We start from the raw sequence: 16745 nt of genomic DNA, 5'->3' as shown, positions 1-16745 counted from the left end.
AAACCCTTGTCAGATGCATAGTTAGCAAAAATTTTCTCCCACTCTATAGGTTGTCATTTCACTCTGTTGTTTCCTCTGCTTGTGTAGAAGCTTTTTAGTTTGATATAGTCCCATGTGCTTAGTTTTTCTTTTGCTGCTTGTGCTTTCGGGCTCATGTTCATAAAGTCTGTGCCCAGATCTAGTTGCTGAAGTGTTTCACCTATATTTTCCTTTAATAATTTCGCAGTTTCAGATCTTATACTTAAGTCTTTAATCCATTTTGAGTTGGTTTTAGTGTATGGTGAGAGGTGCATGTCTAGTTTCATTCTTCTGCATATGGATAACTAGTTTTCACAGCATCACTTCTTGAAGAGGCAGTCTTTTCCCCAATGTAGATTTTTATTGCCTTTGTCCAATATCAGATGGCTGTAAGCCTGAGCAGTGATTTCTGGATTCTCAATTCTGCTCCACTGGTCTGAATGTCTATTTTTATACCAGTGCACTGCTGTTTTGGTTACAATAGCTTTGTAATATAATTTGAAATGAGGTAATGTTATGCCTCTGGCTTTAATTTTTTTGCTCATGATTGCTTTGGCTATTTGGGGTCTTTTGTTGTTCCATGTGAAAGGTAAGATTGTTTTTTCCATTTCTGTGAAGAATGTCATTGGTATTTTGATGGGGATTGCATTGAATCTGTAGATCGCTTTGAGTAGTATAGACATTTTCACAATGTTAACTCTTCCAATCCAAGAGCATGGAATGTCTTTCCATCTTTTTGTGTCTTCTTTAATTACTTTCAGAAGTGGTTTGTAGTTCTCGTTGTAGTGATCTTTCACATCCTTGGTTAAATTGATCCCCAGGTATTTTATTTTTCTTGTGACAATTGTAAATGGGCTTACTTTCTTGATTTCTCTTTCTGTTAGTTCATTATTTGAATATATAAATGTAACTTAATTTTGGTCATTTATTTTGTATCCTGCAGCATTACTGAAGTTATTAACCAGCTATAGGAGTTTTTTGATAGAGTCTTTAGGTTTTTCTATATATAGTATCATGTCATCTGCAAATAGCAAAAGTTTGACTTCATCTTTTCCAATCTGGATTTCCTTTATTTCTTTCTCTTTCCTGATTGTTCTGGCTAGTACCTCTAGTACTATGTTAAATAGAAGTGGTGAGAGTAGGCATCCTTATCTTGTTCCTGTTCTTAAGGTAAAGGCCTTCAGATTTTCCCCATTTCCCCATTCAGAATGATACTGGCAGTGGGTTTGTCATAAATGGCTTTTATTGTGTTGAGATACTTTCTTTCTATACATAACTTGTTGAGTGTCTTTATCATGAAGCGATGTTGAATTTTGTCAAATGCTTTTTCAGCATCTATTGAGATAATCATATGGTCTTTGTCCATGAATTTGTTGGTGTGATGTATCACATTTATTGACTCGTATGTTGAACCATCCTTGCATCCCTGGTATAAATCCCACTTGATCATGATGTATAATTTTTTTTAATGTGTTGGTATATTCTGCTTGCTAATATTTCATTGAGGATCTTTGCATCTATGTTCATCAAGGAAATGGGCCTTTAATTTCCTTTTTTTGTTGTGTGTTTAATTTTTATTAATTTTGTCAGAGAATATACTTTATATCATTTCAATTCTTTTAAAGTTTTTGAGGCTTAATTTATAGCCTGTAATATTTCCTGGTGAATTATCTATATGTACTTAAAATGATGTGAATTTGTTGTTGCTGGATGTCAATTATGTCAAGTGGGCCAATAGTGTTGTTTAGGTCTCTTATTTTTACTGAGTTTCTATTTTTTGTTCTACAAATTACTGCTGAAATCAGTAGCATTAAAGTCACCACCCATAATTGTGGATGTGTCTATTTGTCCTTTCAGTTCTATCAGTTTTTGCTTTATGTGTTTTAAAGATCAGCTATTAGATGTGTATATACTTAAAATTGTTTTATATTTTTAGTGAATTGTCCCTTTTATCATTATTTAATTTCCCATTTTATCCCTTATAATATTCCTTGTTTTGTACTCTACTTTGTCTGGTCTTAGTACAGCCACTCCAGCCTTCTTTTAATTATGGTTTTGCAAGGTGTATATAGTACCATCTCTTACTTTTAATCTATTTATATCTTTAGGTTATCAGTGTGTTTTCTTGTAGATAGCTTACAGTTGAGTCTTGCTTTTTAAATCGTATTTGATGATCTCTATTTTTAACTACTAGATTTATATCATTTACATTTAATGTAATAATTTATATGGTTGGAATCATATCTACCATTTTGCTCATGGTTTTCTGTTTGTTTCATTATTTTTTGTTCACTTTTTCTTTCTTTTTTTTTATTTCCTGCCTCATTTTGGATTGAGTATTACTTAGAATTCCGCTTTATCTTCACTATTTTGGCTTATTGCTTATACTTCTTTTAAAGATTTCCTTAGTTGGCTTCCAAGTGTTTATAACATACATATTTAAATAATCAGTCTATGGTTATACCACCCTGCACATGCCCAATCTTGCCTGATCTTGAAAGCTAAGCAGGGTCAGGCCTGGTTAGTACTTGGATGGGAGACTGCCTGGAAATACTGGGTGCTGTAGACTTAAAAAAAAAAACAAGTCTTTCTTCAAATATTATACTTCTTCACATATTGTGTAAGAACTTTGCAACATCATACTCCCAATCTGTCCCTCTTTCCTTCTCATTTTCTATGATATCATTGTCATATATTTTATTTTTACATATAGCACACTATAAACTCTCATTTCATTACTATTTTTAATTTGGATAGTCAATTATCTTTTAGAGCTGTTAAAAATGAGAAAAGTATCTTTTATGTTTACTTTTATTTTAATTATATCTGTAGATTTAATTTCATTGTGTAGATTCAAATTTTTTTCTGATATGTATTTTTTGTTGCTGAATAATTTTTTAAAAATTTCTTATGATGGAGGTCTGCTGGTAATGAATCTCTTAGCTGTTGTAAAAAGATTTTCATTTGACAAAGAATGTGAGGAGTTAGGTTATTTTCTTTTCAGCATTTTAAAGATGTCACCTCATTGCATTCTGGATTGAATAGTTTATGACAAGTAGTCGCTACGGTTCATATTTTTCCCCTAAATATGTTACGTGTCTTTTTTCCCCAGTTTTCTCTTGCCTTCAGAATTTACTCTGTCTTTGGTTTCCAGCAGTTTGAGTATGATATATTTAGAAGTGTGTGTGTGTGTATATGTGGTTGTTTCTAGTTTTTAGTATTCATTTTTTTTGGGGGGGGGTTCGTTCTGAGCTTCTTTGATCTGTAGTTTAATATCTTTCATTATTTTAGGAAAATTCTTGGCCATATTCTTTTAAAAATATTTCTCTGGCTTCTTCTATTCCTCTTTTTCTGGTATATTAGACCATTTGATATTGTCCCACAACTCTCAGAAGCTCTCTTCTGTTTTATTTGCATACTTTATGTCTGATACCAGGTTTTTATTTTTATTATTTCTAACATTTCCAGTTTTCTCTTTCTTAATAGTTTCCATCTCTGCTGAAATTTGCCATATGTATGTTGTCTGCCTTTTCAAAGAAAACATTTAACATATTAATCATGGTCTATTAAATCCCAAGATCTGGACCTGGTTAGGTTGATTACTTTGTTTCTTGACTGTAGTTTCCCTCTGCCCCCCAGTGCCCTTGTTTTTAGTGTGTCTTGATATTTTTGATTGAATGCTGGGCATTATTAATAGAACAGCAGAGACTGAACTGAATATTAGGTATGCTTGGAAACTGGCATACCTCTTTTAATGTTAGGTCATTAGAGTGTGTGTAGAGGAATGGGTGGGGGACACTTCAGTTGATATAATCAGGAGTTGAGCTAGATTAAGTTTGGTTATCTCTATATTTACCTTCAGTGCATCATTGGCTTCAAATTGTTCCAGAATTTCCTTGTGCTTAGGATGAAACCTGAATTACTAAAGGGTTTTGTCAATGTTTTTGTTCTACTCTCAGCTTTTGGCTTTTCCTGTGCACCTGTGCCTAACATGAGAGGCTGTCTCTCTCCATGTTTATGTTCCTTTCACAATGCTGGTAGATTATTTTTGTTTATTACTTAGGTCTTGCTAGACTGGTGTTTAAAGCTGTGGGAGGGTTACCTAGTGTCCTGATTTATTCTTAGTCTTAGGCCCTGTACCCCTGAGTTTTGGAGATGGTGCTTTTTCTGATCTTGCACCCTTTCTCCATCACAGCCAAACTCTGCCCTGTTCTATGGTAGGTCTTGCTCTTCGCTTAGTGATAAGAGATCTCTAAAGGTCTGGGTATAGGAGAGTTTTCTATCCCTCCTCCAAAGATAAATGTTTTTATTTTGTGTTATTTGTATATATTTTTCCCTTTCCCTCAGCCACAATGGTTTTACACATGTGCCATTGGGGTTCCAGGATTTGCTGTCCTTACCCCAGCAGCTAAAATTTTTGTTCCATAGGGAAGCAGGGGTAGAGTGGGTTTTTGTGCTTTTCTTGCAGTGGCAGCTGTTCCCCTTATCCCAGCCTGCACCACTGAAGGAAACTTTCTCTGGTCTCCTGCCCTTCCCTTGCTGACTTGTGCACACAACGGAAATTGGAAAAGAGCCTGTGCAAGTTTGTGAACTCTCTTTGTTTCTGCAACTCTCAGGGGTCCTATACATTCAAACTAATTCATACTCAGTGTAAAGATTTGTTAATTTTTTACAATTAATTTCTTCTTACCTTTTTCTATGGTGCCTCAAGTCTCTTCCTCCTCATGTTCTGCTGTAGCTGAACAAGCATTCTCATCTCCTTAGAAATGCCTGTCTTTTCTTATATTTCAATCTACTTGATTGCCCTGCAATTTTAGCTCTCTGATAGGCTCAAGAAAAGTTATGACTCTGTACTTTATCTGGACTTTCATTTTTTGTGTGGGTAGGTGACCCTCTTTCCAGCTTTTTACTTCTTAGGTGGAAGCAGAATCTCCTCACTTGCACCTTTAAGAGGCCATTCCACTGCTGTATAAGTCCAGTGCTTCTGGATAGTGTGGTATATGATAAGTCCAGTGGATTTCATGGTCATGAGTCTACTGCTGCACCTTTGCTGTGAAGTAGGTCCCTTGGTTTGATGCAAAGTTTTCTGGGATTGCAGGTCGGTGAATCAAACATTTTCTAAGTTCTTGGATAGTATTACTGACTCCATATCCTGATCTCAGATTGATCCCAGTGTTGATCCCATGTAAAATGAATCTCTACTCCTTCAAGAGTAAAAAGATACTCATATTGTCATCTTGCCACCAATGAGATATTTGGGCTCAAGTTATGGAGCCATATTTGGGGCTTAGCATTGATCTCACTTGTTGCCAGGTTGGACATTCAGCAGTAGCAGTAACTAGATCAGCCTTGGCAAGTGGAGGTCTATGCTGTTGGGCCCTGCTGTCACAACAACTTCACTAATGAACTATGATAACACTGGTATGGGAAATGACAGAGATTGAGTGACATCAGCTGGCTAAGTCTATTTGGTTATTTAGTACCTCTTCTATGGCAAATGCTCTCTGGTGACAGTTAACATATGATACAAAGATCTTCACATTTTGGACCTGCTCTCATATCCATCCACATGCTTTTTCCTTAGACTTTCTTGTTCCCAATCCTGCAATTCATTTCTCCTTCTCCAGGTCCATTAAAAAGCAGCCAGGCCATTCTCCATTGCTCATGGGCCTATGTATGTTCTTATCCTGAGATGCTTCTCTTTTAACATGAAGTGGTTGACAAAATACATTGCCTAGAGCTCTGTCCACTGGGAGGATTTTACCTCACTGTTCTCTTTCATGATACCCCTGAGTGGGGTTGTAATGCAGCAGTCCATTTGGTTTTACTGAGCTAACCCATCTGTGAACCACACTTGGCATTCTTTCCCTTCTGTCAGCTAGTCAAAAATGACCCTTCTTCACCTCATACAGCCATAGATGAGAACTGAGTGAGAGATGTCAGTGCAACAGTGGTGGATAACAGGGAGGATATGGCTCACCTGTTTATTTGTGTCCTCTGGCCTTGCTCATGCCTAATCCTGAATGTAGACTTCTGTCTCAGCCAGTTCAGATACCATAGACAGGGTGGCTTAAACAACAAACATTGATTTCTCACAGTTCTGGAGGATGAAAGTTCCAGATCAGGATGACAGCATGGTTGGGTTCTGCTGAGGGCCTTTTTCTGGGTTGTAGACTGCTGACTTCTTGCTGTGTCCTAGCATGGTGGAAGGAGAGCTAGCTAGCTCTCTGGCCTCTGCTTGTAAGGGCACTAATCCCATTCATGAGGATTCCATCTTCATAACCTAATTACCTTCCAGAGGCCCCACCTCCAAATACCATCATATTGGGAATTGGGCTTCAACATATGGATTTTGGGGGCACACAACATTCAGTTCATAGCAAACTTCCAACTTATTTTGGACAATTGCTGTGTCTTCTTGACCTAATTATTTTGTACATCTGACATAACCCCGTTCATGATGGGAAGCTTTGACTGCAAGGTCACTTGCCGAGTCCATCAAGTCCTTATAGCATGACAGGAGTGGCTTTTTAAATGGTGGAGGAGTATACTTCTCTGCCTCACATGGTGTATCCTCGTTCCAGATTCTTTGGGCTGTGCTGTCTTGTGGAAGCCTGTCCTGTTCATTTTAAGAGGTTTAGCAGCATCCTAGCCTCTACCCACTGGATGCCAGTAGTCCTACCCCTGCTTTCCCAGTGGTGACAAACAAAAATATCTCCAGACATTACCAAATGTCCCTTTGGAGCAAACTTCCCCCTGGTTGAGAACTACTGGTCTAGACAATCCAGGTCCCTTTGGACAATATTATTACATGGGAGAGAGAGTTGACATAGCCCTAGGGCAAGACTGTAAATATATATTGTTGTCAATCCTATGTGAATGTGAACTACTTCTGACCTTCCTTTTATAGAAATGGAAAGGAATACATTCCCCAGATCAATAGCTCACACCAAGTGCCCGAGGCTGTGTTTATCTGCATGAGCAAAAATACCACTTCTGGCACAGCAGCTACAATTGTGGCTACTGCCTGATTATGTTTGCAGTACTCTACTTTCATCCACCATGATTCATTTGATTTTTGTAGGAACCAGATAGGTGCTTCAAATGGCAATACAAAAGGGACCATCACCTTTATATGCTTTAAATCCTTTTCATGGCACTCGTCTTGCCATTCTCCGCAGGATATCATATTGTTTTGGAGTTACTACTTTGGCTGGGGATGGGATGCAGTTTCTTAGGCTTTTGCATGGTGTTCTGCCTTATGACAGCTCTTACCTCATAGGTCAAGGAACCAGTATAGGTGTTCTGCCGACTATAAAAATACATTTGGTTCAATTACATATTTGGGAACCAAGAAATGATCTCTAGCTGAACTGAAGTACCCAGTGGATTGAGTGGACCCAACATGAGCTAGAACTGGGTCACAACTTCTTTAGTTGCCTTGTTCCCTTATGTTCCCAGACTGAAAGGAAAGCCATCATGGTGCTTTGAGACCTTAAGTATCAATGTCATTTCAGACTCTGTATCCAACAATCCTTAAAAGGTTTGAGTAGTCCCATTTCTCCAACACCTGGTTACCCACGTAAATGGCCATAAATTCCTTTGGGAAAGGACTGGAAGAATTACTACTGAACATTTGATGCTGTGTTGCAGAGTCCATCCTCAAAGGAACCTGGCTTCTCCATCAGTCAATATGTTCTGGATTTGAGAACTGGCTCAGGTCTGGGCAAGAAATTGTGACTTTCTTTGGGTGGCTGCCCTTAGCTTCCTGATCATCTAATCATTCATCCTTGATTTTTTAAAAAATTGCATAAATTAAGCAATATCCTTGTTGCTTACTCACCTACCTATTAACACTATGTTCCAATAACCATCTCTGTATCTCTCTGGGGGTTAAGTGCTCTGGTTGCCACTCTAGTCTTGCCATTCATCGCAGTAATTGTACTCACTTAGCTTTTGGTGGTTGTCACTTGACTTTTTTATTTCAAGATTCTGCAATCCCTGTTTTATAACAATGTCTCCTGTCATCAGCATATACCACTGAGCTTCTCAATGATGCTCTTTCCCTAGTGCATTCTGTATCAATGACTTTGGTAAATGGAGGGTACTGTGGGCCCTTTCATGGACATAGTTGGCTGGTAGGTTTTCTGACCTTATGTAGTATATCATTGTAGCATACCCCTTTCTCTGGTATTTTTAATTCCCTTTTCCAATAACAAAGCAATTCTATAATTTCTTCTTTACTAAGTGTAGGTCATTGATTTTCCAAACTTCCAGGAGCTATTTTAACAGTGTGTTAACATTGTTTATTGGGGTCCTTGTTATCGTGTTAAATCCCCCAGTTGCTGGGAGATGGACAAATCAACCCTGAAGAGGGGATTTGTGTGGAGCATCTACTAGTATCTACTCTCTGACTTACTACAAATCACACTGTCTGCCACTATGTCTTGTACTAGTTTCATAGTAGCTTTTGTTAAAAGTAATAAAATCTGACCCAATGGCATGATCTCCAAACAGGTAATTCAAGTTACTTAGTAAACAGAATTTAAAAGACTGCAAGCTAGGGGTATCAAATAAGCACAGATATATTTACTAAAGGAAAGATTGAAATGATGGGACAGAATTCTTGGTAAAGGCAACTACAATCAACAGACTAACCAGTTAACAGGTGGGAGGGATGGATGCCTCCAGCCAAAGATAAAAGTTTAGCTCCTTTATTTAAATAACTTTAATAATAATAATAATACAAAAACCAAGAACTATATTCACAATAGCAGACTGTGAAGAGGTATGTTCATTATAATTTAGCCTTTTTAATCCAATAGAGAAATTATAGTCAACACTGCTAAACTTTTCTACATTATGCAATATAATGATAATAGCAACCATTTAAAGAGTGTGTATGGTGCTAAGTGCTTTATAAAACATTAGCTCCTTAAATACTCTTGTATGCATGTGAAGGGGTGATGACAGGGAAATGTGACCCTTGTCAAGGCTGTCACCTTCATGGTTATATACTTATTCCAATTATGTCCACTACCATCATTCACACACTTTCATCACTCCTTTTTGTGAATTGTGTCAGAGACTGTGGGACATAATTATGGAATCCTAAAATATGTTACACCTTCATTCTTTGCAAAAGGATTTGGATTTTTGGAAACAGTCAAGGTCATTCAGAGCCCAGTTTGATGAATAATTTGGATAGATATTCAGTGTAGATAATCAATTTTAGTTCTTTAAAATAAAAGAGATTTGACTTCTTGACTATTAAGCAGTGATAGTCTGTTTTGTTGGATGTTTATAAACCATCTCTAAAGTATTTCTCAAAAAGTAGTTCCAAAATATACTTTGAGCAATGACAGCATTGTTAGAATGAGGGTGTCCTGCTAAAGAGAGTATGTGAAGATTGATGCTTATTTGGATTAAATATTGTTAATTAAATTTATTTTACTTTGTACACAGGCAAAGAAATGGAGAGAAAGTATTACAATGATTTAAAAATGGAAAGGTATGTTTTCTAAAGTTATAAAAAACAATTTTATTCATTTCCTATTATTAAGTTACATTTGCTTTGCCCAATCTATTTTGTAATATAAGGTTCTGATATATTTGTTTTCACACACTTTATCTTTGGAATCTTTAATTATGTTATCAGTGCTTAGCAAGGGGAAACTATATTCTTAGTTTCCTTAATATATTTCTTCATTTTAAATGCATGTCATAAATCAAGATATTCATAATAAATAGAAAAATAAGCTTTATATTTAATTATTTTAAACTTATATTATTAAGCTACATATTCAAAGATTTTTATAAGTAGAACATCACTTTTTGATGATTTCTAACATTTTCAATAAATATGTCTGTTTGACTTTATTTTTATTTATTTTGTCTCTTGTAGTGGTATAAGGATAAGTTTTATTCTGACATTTGGTAACAAGATCTCTGTAAGATATAATCACAAGAATATAGAAAATTTTATAATGTACCTATGTACAAACAAGGAAAAATTTAGAGCATTTTATGAACAGGTGAAAAAAGACAATTAGGAAAATAAACTATATCCACATTCTTTAAAAGCAAATTCTCTTACAGATGAGTCTATTACAGGTAGACTGCTGTGCATGTAAGATGCTGTACATTAAATTGCACTGAGAACTTACAACAATTTTCATAGGTGTGAAGGTATGCAGGTAACTTCAAACTTGATTGTGTCAAATGTCATGCTTAATTAAAAGGTGTTCTTTGCAAATTCAGATCTAAATTTAAACATAAGAATTTATTCTCCCTCCCTCATTATTCTTGGAAAACCATACCTTGTAATTTTGGGGCTTGCTGAACAACCTGAACAGAAAAGTTATGCTTTTTTGTTTGAAGGTGAGAAGAATGCCATTTTTTCCTAGCAATATGTGCAAGGGGCTTACTACAGCAAATATTAATTCTTGGTTTGATTTGAGCATTTATATCATGGCTGGAATTCTCACTGAAAGAAATATATTTTTTTCTTTAAATTTCCTTGGCTAAAATTTGTCATATTGCACCGCTGAAAGAGATCCTATAGTCACAGTCCCTGGGAGGCTAAGAAACTGACATGTTATTATTGTTGAAATTGGTTATTGCTTTTAAATATAGGCACAATTAATTGCATAAAACACTATAGCAAATTTGTTTAGAAAAAGGTCAGATTATTATTTTGCCTATGATCTCATCAGAATGATTTGTTAACACTGTGATTATGCAAATTTAGTAGCAATAAACTCAATTATCATTTAACAAGCTAAAATATATTTTAAATGTGTATTTTTGTTTTAAAAGAAATGTCAAAAATGAGTACTGATAATTGATGAGATATTCCCATCTTTCTGTACCATGAGACTGAAATTTTAATTATTAAGTGTGGAAAAACAACCAGATTTCATGATGGTATCAATGTTAAGAGCTCATGCACATTTTTGGCTAAATTTAAAATTAAAATGTTAGGAAAGAAAATTGTAAAAATAACTTAAACTTCCTAAAAAGGCTTAAAATAAATTAAAATGCAAAAATGCATTTTAAATCTAGTTATTCTTTTCCAAGGAGGGGAAAGGGCTATTCTTCTCCAAGCATGCAATCTCTTGTAAAATCCACTTTGCTGCTTCTATCTGAATCATACATCACGATTGCCTCATTCACGAGACTTTGGAAATAAATCAAGGGCCATTGTCTGTGCTACTAAATAATGTCCATGATATCACACACCCAGCAAAGATGCCTCCTTTTTCAGCTGCCTTGCTGTCTAACTTGCTCCGTATACTAAGGTGGTTCTGTGATGATTGTGTGAGATGTTGATATTTGGGAATGCTGCCGATCGGCTTTCTGGTTTCAGAAATTGCACCAAAGACTTGAGGTTTTAGCGGAATTGATAAGAGGAAAGCCAACATAAGAGCCCTTGCTTTGATGCACGTTATAATAGCCAGCAAAACCCACCATGGGCAGTCTTGAGAGCAGTCCACTACTCTGAGGAGTACTCAGTTCTTTGGGACTGATTATGGCTTATTGAGGCAGAAAACTTGTTCGAGTTCAAACTCTTTGAATTCCTTGTTCACTCAATAGTGTGTCAAAAAAGAGCATTCAATGTTTCATGTCACAAAATCACCGCCGGCCTAAATTGTTCCTATTTCTCTTTTGCATATGGTGTGCAAGAAACTTTCAACACTCTTCCGTAGCACCATAATGCTTTGATATGGGTAACATTGCCATAACAGCCTGCATTAAGGAACTTATATTTTATTCTTCTTTTCAGTGTACATAAAAATCCCAGCTTAGTCCTTTTTTGTCTTTTAGATCCTTTGAACTCTTTCAAGCTATGTTTCAAGACTTTCTGGGCTTTGACGGGGCTAGGCATTCACTGTAAAAGCAGTCAATGCCTTAGTGAGACCACAAGCAAAACTGTGAGTGTCTTAAGCAGGGACCACACAACTCTTCTGAGTATTTGCATATTTTAGCAACTCTGTTGAGTGTGAATCTCAAAGGAAAGAATGCTGCTTATTAATTTCCTTCCTTAAATATCTTAGGCCATATAATTTTCTGACCAGAGCGTTACCTGTACTGGATTCTTTGAAGCTGGTGTGTGCATGAGTATGCACTGCAATATAGATGTGTGCATGCGAGAGTGTGCTTGTGTATCAGAGTCCTGGCTCAACATTATCATTAGAGAATATGTTTACACTGCAGTGCGAAAGTCTAGAATAAAGTGCTGATTCAGACACAAAAGTATGTGCCCTGAAGTAGCCAACTGTGGGCTCAAAGAGAGCAAGGCCAAAGCTGGACTGCTCAGTTCATTTTCCAGTTCAGTTGCTGTAGTAATCCAGCTTCGCCAGCTGCTAACAAGATTGGGTCTGAAGTTTACCTCCACAATGAGATAATCAGATTACCAGCCACAAAGATCAAATAATGACCCAGCTTTCGAGCAAGTTCAGCAGGCCCTTGATAACACTGTGTGGTCCTTGAGGCTTGATTAAAAAATTAAATGGCTAAACTTTGCCTCAATATTTTGCATTGGGATTTTAAGTGACTTGATGATTCTTTTCAAGGTGCACTTTCCTATTCTTCTGTTGGTTTGAAATTAAGAGGTAGGAGAAAAGGAGGATGCTCCCGCTGTGCAGTTGTTCTTGAGCTGGGCTTTAAATGAAGCATGTAGAATTTTTAATTTGGTTGTGTAGGGAAGACAAGGCAAACTCAAAATCATTTGTGAGCAAGGAGTTGGGCCACAACAAAAACAACAACCTTCGCCTCTGCTCAATGTCGTTTCCCAGCGCTGTGCCTCTGGACCAGAATGGATTCGGTCTTTCTCTCCCAGGCCAAAAATGTTTGAAAGTTTTGGTTTTGGCTACTATATGATAGCTGTTTTCAGCAGTAAAGGGATTATTCTGAGAGGCATACAAATGTGATTGTCTCACAGCAGATGGTGCGCACTGCTTCACCTTTGAGAAAAGTTAATTAAGCCAAGCATATTGTGCCCATAGAGAGGAAAATGTAGATGAATATTGAGCAATCAAACTCAGTGTCTCCTTTTTTCATGCCTTTGCAATGGGACACAGAATCCCATTGAAAAAGAATTATGTACAGAATCAAATTAATTCACATCCAACTTTACTCTCTTCCCACGTTTTAACAGGGGTGCACACCAGGCCCTTCAGAAGTTTTGTCCACAATCAATGGGCCACACTGCGGTGTCCACTAAATTAAATGAACCAGTGCAGAAGAATCTCTTGTGAGATATTAAAAGGGTGAAAGGCTGTTTAATTCAAATCCTTCCGTAGAGTCTTTTCACAGCCCCCTTTACATAGTACAGTATAAATTATTAACTAACTCCTTTCATCTCAGATCAATTTACAAAACAGAAACAATTACCCCTTGTTAATGAGAGTGAACACTTCTAATAATTATGAAAGTTGCGTTTGATTTTGTTTCCTCACAGGTCCTTGTTTACAATCTAATTTAGAGTTGCATGCAAAGTGATATAAAATGAGAATTCTCAATTTGAGAAACCGGCTGGTCATGAAACAAATGGGCTTCGCATGTTAATGAACATTGTTTGAGGAACACATTCAAATATGCTTCACTGATATCTGCTTCCATTCAATTCATTCTACTCCCTGATGGTGCTTGCAAATATCTAGGCTTCCAAGGGGACTGAATTTCAGTACCTGGGTTTGGGAAGGTGTTCACACCACTATCTCTACAAATGGTGGGTAATTGTCGATGGAAGGGCTTACCTCCAGAAGAAGAGGGAGAGAGGGTTTTACTGTGGCCTCCTGCCGTGCTGACTGGTTTGAGGCCTTAGGCATGCTTCGTGAGCTTAACTTTATCTATTTCTTCAGAATCAGTGACAGTCCAAAAGGATAAAGGTAGACTTTAGACACCAAAGGAGCACCGAAGCTCAAATAGAAAGGCAAATTTTAATCTCAGTTGGATAAAAAGGCTCCAGAGGAAGTGACTCAGATCATTGAAAGAAAAGGCCAAGTTTGAGGTAGGCCCGGCAGCTGGGTTTCTGCACCTGTCCAGCCCTCCTTCCCATGCCTGGCAAGCCCCTAGGCTCAGCTATTATTCTGGTTACTCGGCATATTCAGAGAATGGAGCAGCAATTGTGGAGCTTGAAGAGGAGAGGCAGGCAGTCATTGAGAAGAGAAGGGTGTGAGAACATAGGCTGGCAGTGGCCCTAGTGGTTACTAGAAGGTCTTCCTTGGCTATGAAAAAAAATCCAAAGTACGAAGAATTTCAGTAACCACATCAATCATAGAGAAGTAACTTTGTACAAGAGGCCATACAGATCATACCTTGTGGTGGGATAAGAAATCTGACCAGAGAAAAAAGAAATGGAAAATTATTCCAGTTCCTAGAAATGATCAACATAGTAGGAAGTAGTAGCCACCTAATTGCTCTGATAAGAGGACTTTATTTTAGAGGCATCACTGGAGAAATGAAGTCCTTGGTAACCAATTGTTGGAGATTAAATTCACCAAAGCCTCTCGTGAGGAGGCACCGGAGTAAGATTATCATGGTAAGTATGCTATAACTTTTTTCTATTCTTTTTTAAAAATAATCTTTTTATTTTAGAATAGTTTTAGTTGCAAAGATAGTACAGAAAATTTTCATATACATCATACACAATTTCCTCTATTATTAGCTTCTTACATTAGTAGAGTACATTTGTCACAGTTAATGAACCAATATTGACATGTTATTGTTAACTAAGGTCCATAATTTATTCAGGTTTTCTTGGTTTTTACCTCATGTCTTTTTTTTCTATTTCAGGACCCCATCAGGATACTACCTTACATTTATTTGTCTTCTTGGTTGTGACAAGTTCCTTGGTTTTGATGACCTTGGCAGTTTTGAAGTGTACTGTTTTTTTGGGGGGTTTTTTTGTTTTGTTTTTCAGAATGTCCTTCAATTTGTCTGATGTTTTTCTCATGATTAGACTGGAGTTATGGAATTTTGGAAAGAAGACCACAGAAATCAACTGCCATTTTCATCATGTCACGTCAAGGGTACTTACTGTAACATGACTTATCACTATTGATGTTAACTTTGATCACCCGGCTGAGGTAATGCTTGCCATGTTTCTCTATTATAAAGTTACTCCTCCCCCGTTTCCACACTGTACCATGTTCACTCCACACCTAAGATGTGAGGAACTCCACTTCCCTGAGGGCAGAGTAATTGTATAAATTACTGAGAATTTTTCTACAAGGGAGATTTGTCTATCTTCTCCAATTTGCTTATTTATTCAGTCATTTATTTAAATTAATATATACTCATGAATATTTATTTTATACGTTGGGTTATAATCTGATACTACTTTATTTATTGTGTTGCTTAAGATGTTCTAGCTTTTGCCATTGGCATCTCTTTCAGTTGGTTTATGTCCTTTTGACAAACTTCCATCTTTTTTTGAGCACTTCCTTACTTTGTGGCACTATAAGATGCTCCTGGCTTATCTTGTATATTCCTTGCCCCAGCCCTGGAATTAGCCTAACATCATTTCTCTAAGAATCTCTGGTTTCCTTTAATGCAGAGTGGTACTAGAAACCAAGATCTTGGTGCTAAGGGTTGCTATATTTTTTTAAAATGTTACAAACTTTTAAGGAGAAGAATTGTGGTAGGAAATCCTAAATCTAGTAACATCCATCCGTCCATCTGTCTATCCATCCATCCTTTCAAACATGCATTGCAAATTTTTTTTGAAAGCCTATAATGTACCAGGCTCAGTTATACACTGGTAATACAAAATAAAGAGTAATATTTGTTTATATGAAAGTTCACAGTTGGCTAGTAGCAGAGCTTAGACATCTATACTAATGCCGTGACAAAATCTTGTTTGTTTAATTTTGTTTGACAAATATTTATTGCATGTGTAGTGTGTATTTGGCATGGTGCTATGTACTTGAGAGACAAAAAGAAACATGGCCTGATTACTGCCTTCAAGGACCTTACACTTTAGTGAGGTGGGGGTGGGGTGATCAAAGAAACAGGTAAACAGGCAGTCAAAATACAGTGTGGTCTGGGGTGTTCTATTCCTGACTGACAGTTTGAGACTTGAATACTGCACCTTCCCCCAAGTAGATTTCCTAGGGAAATGTTCAAGAACAATACTCAAGTTCCCAAAGGCCTGCATTAGCAATAAATCCAGTCTCAGTCTCTCTTAGTGTCTACCTCCCCTAATGTGTTCAGGAATTCTTTGGGGTTTCAATCATGTGCAAAATATTTGCCCTTATCTTACCATTAGAGCTGGGCTTGTGTGGAATATTCCACAACTGCTCCCAGAAACTGTGCCATAAGGAGCGCCTGTGTCCAACTTCAAGGAGGTTGATCTTCTTCTCACTGCTGCCACCCCCTGGAGCAGGAGCACATCACTGCGACTTTCTATGTTTAAAGCATCCTGTTCCCTGCCTGGCCCTTTTTACTCAATATGGAACTGTGCCCTCACTTAGAGCTTTTCTGAGACTGAATCAACAGCTCAGAAAATAAAAGTTTTTATACTGTAATTGGAGAAATTAATATGTATGAAAACTCCCATTAATAGTTTGACTTTGTTTGGGATTGATAGTGAAAGCCATTTCACTTGGGTGTACAAATGGATGACTTTGGCCAAAGCTGTTGCAGTAGGAGTGAGCTTTTGCAGTGCCCCTCGGTCTCCATTCATAGGTATGTGACCTTGGACAAGTTGCTTATTCCCTCAA

General features: G+C 37.1%; 1 pseudogene; it reads left to right on the top strand.

Annotated features, from left to right (window-relative positions):
• Positions 1–2468: 2468 nt before the first annotated feature.
• LOC134385374 (5S ribosomal RNA) lies at positions 2469–2587 on the top strand (annotated as a pseudogene).
• The last annotated feature ends 14158 nt before the right edge of the window (positions 2588–16745 follow it).

Source organism: Cynocephalus volans, chromosome 8 (assembly GCF_027409185.1).
Source record: "Cynocephalus volans isolate mCynVol1 chromosome 8, mCynVol1.pri, whole genome shotgun sequence".
NCBI lineage: Eukaryota > Metazoa > Chordata > Mammalia > Dermoptera > Cynocephalidae > Cynocephalus > Cynocephalus volans.
Note: the sequence above shows the minus strand (reverse complement) of the source record. Positions and strands in the feature narration are given on the sequence as shown.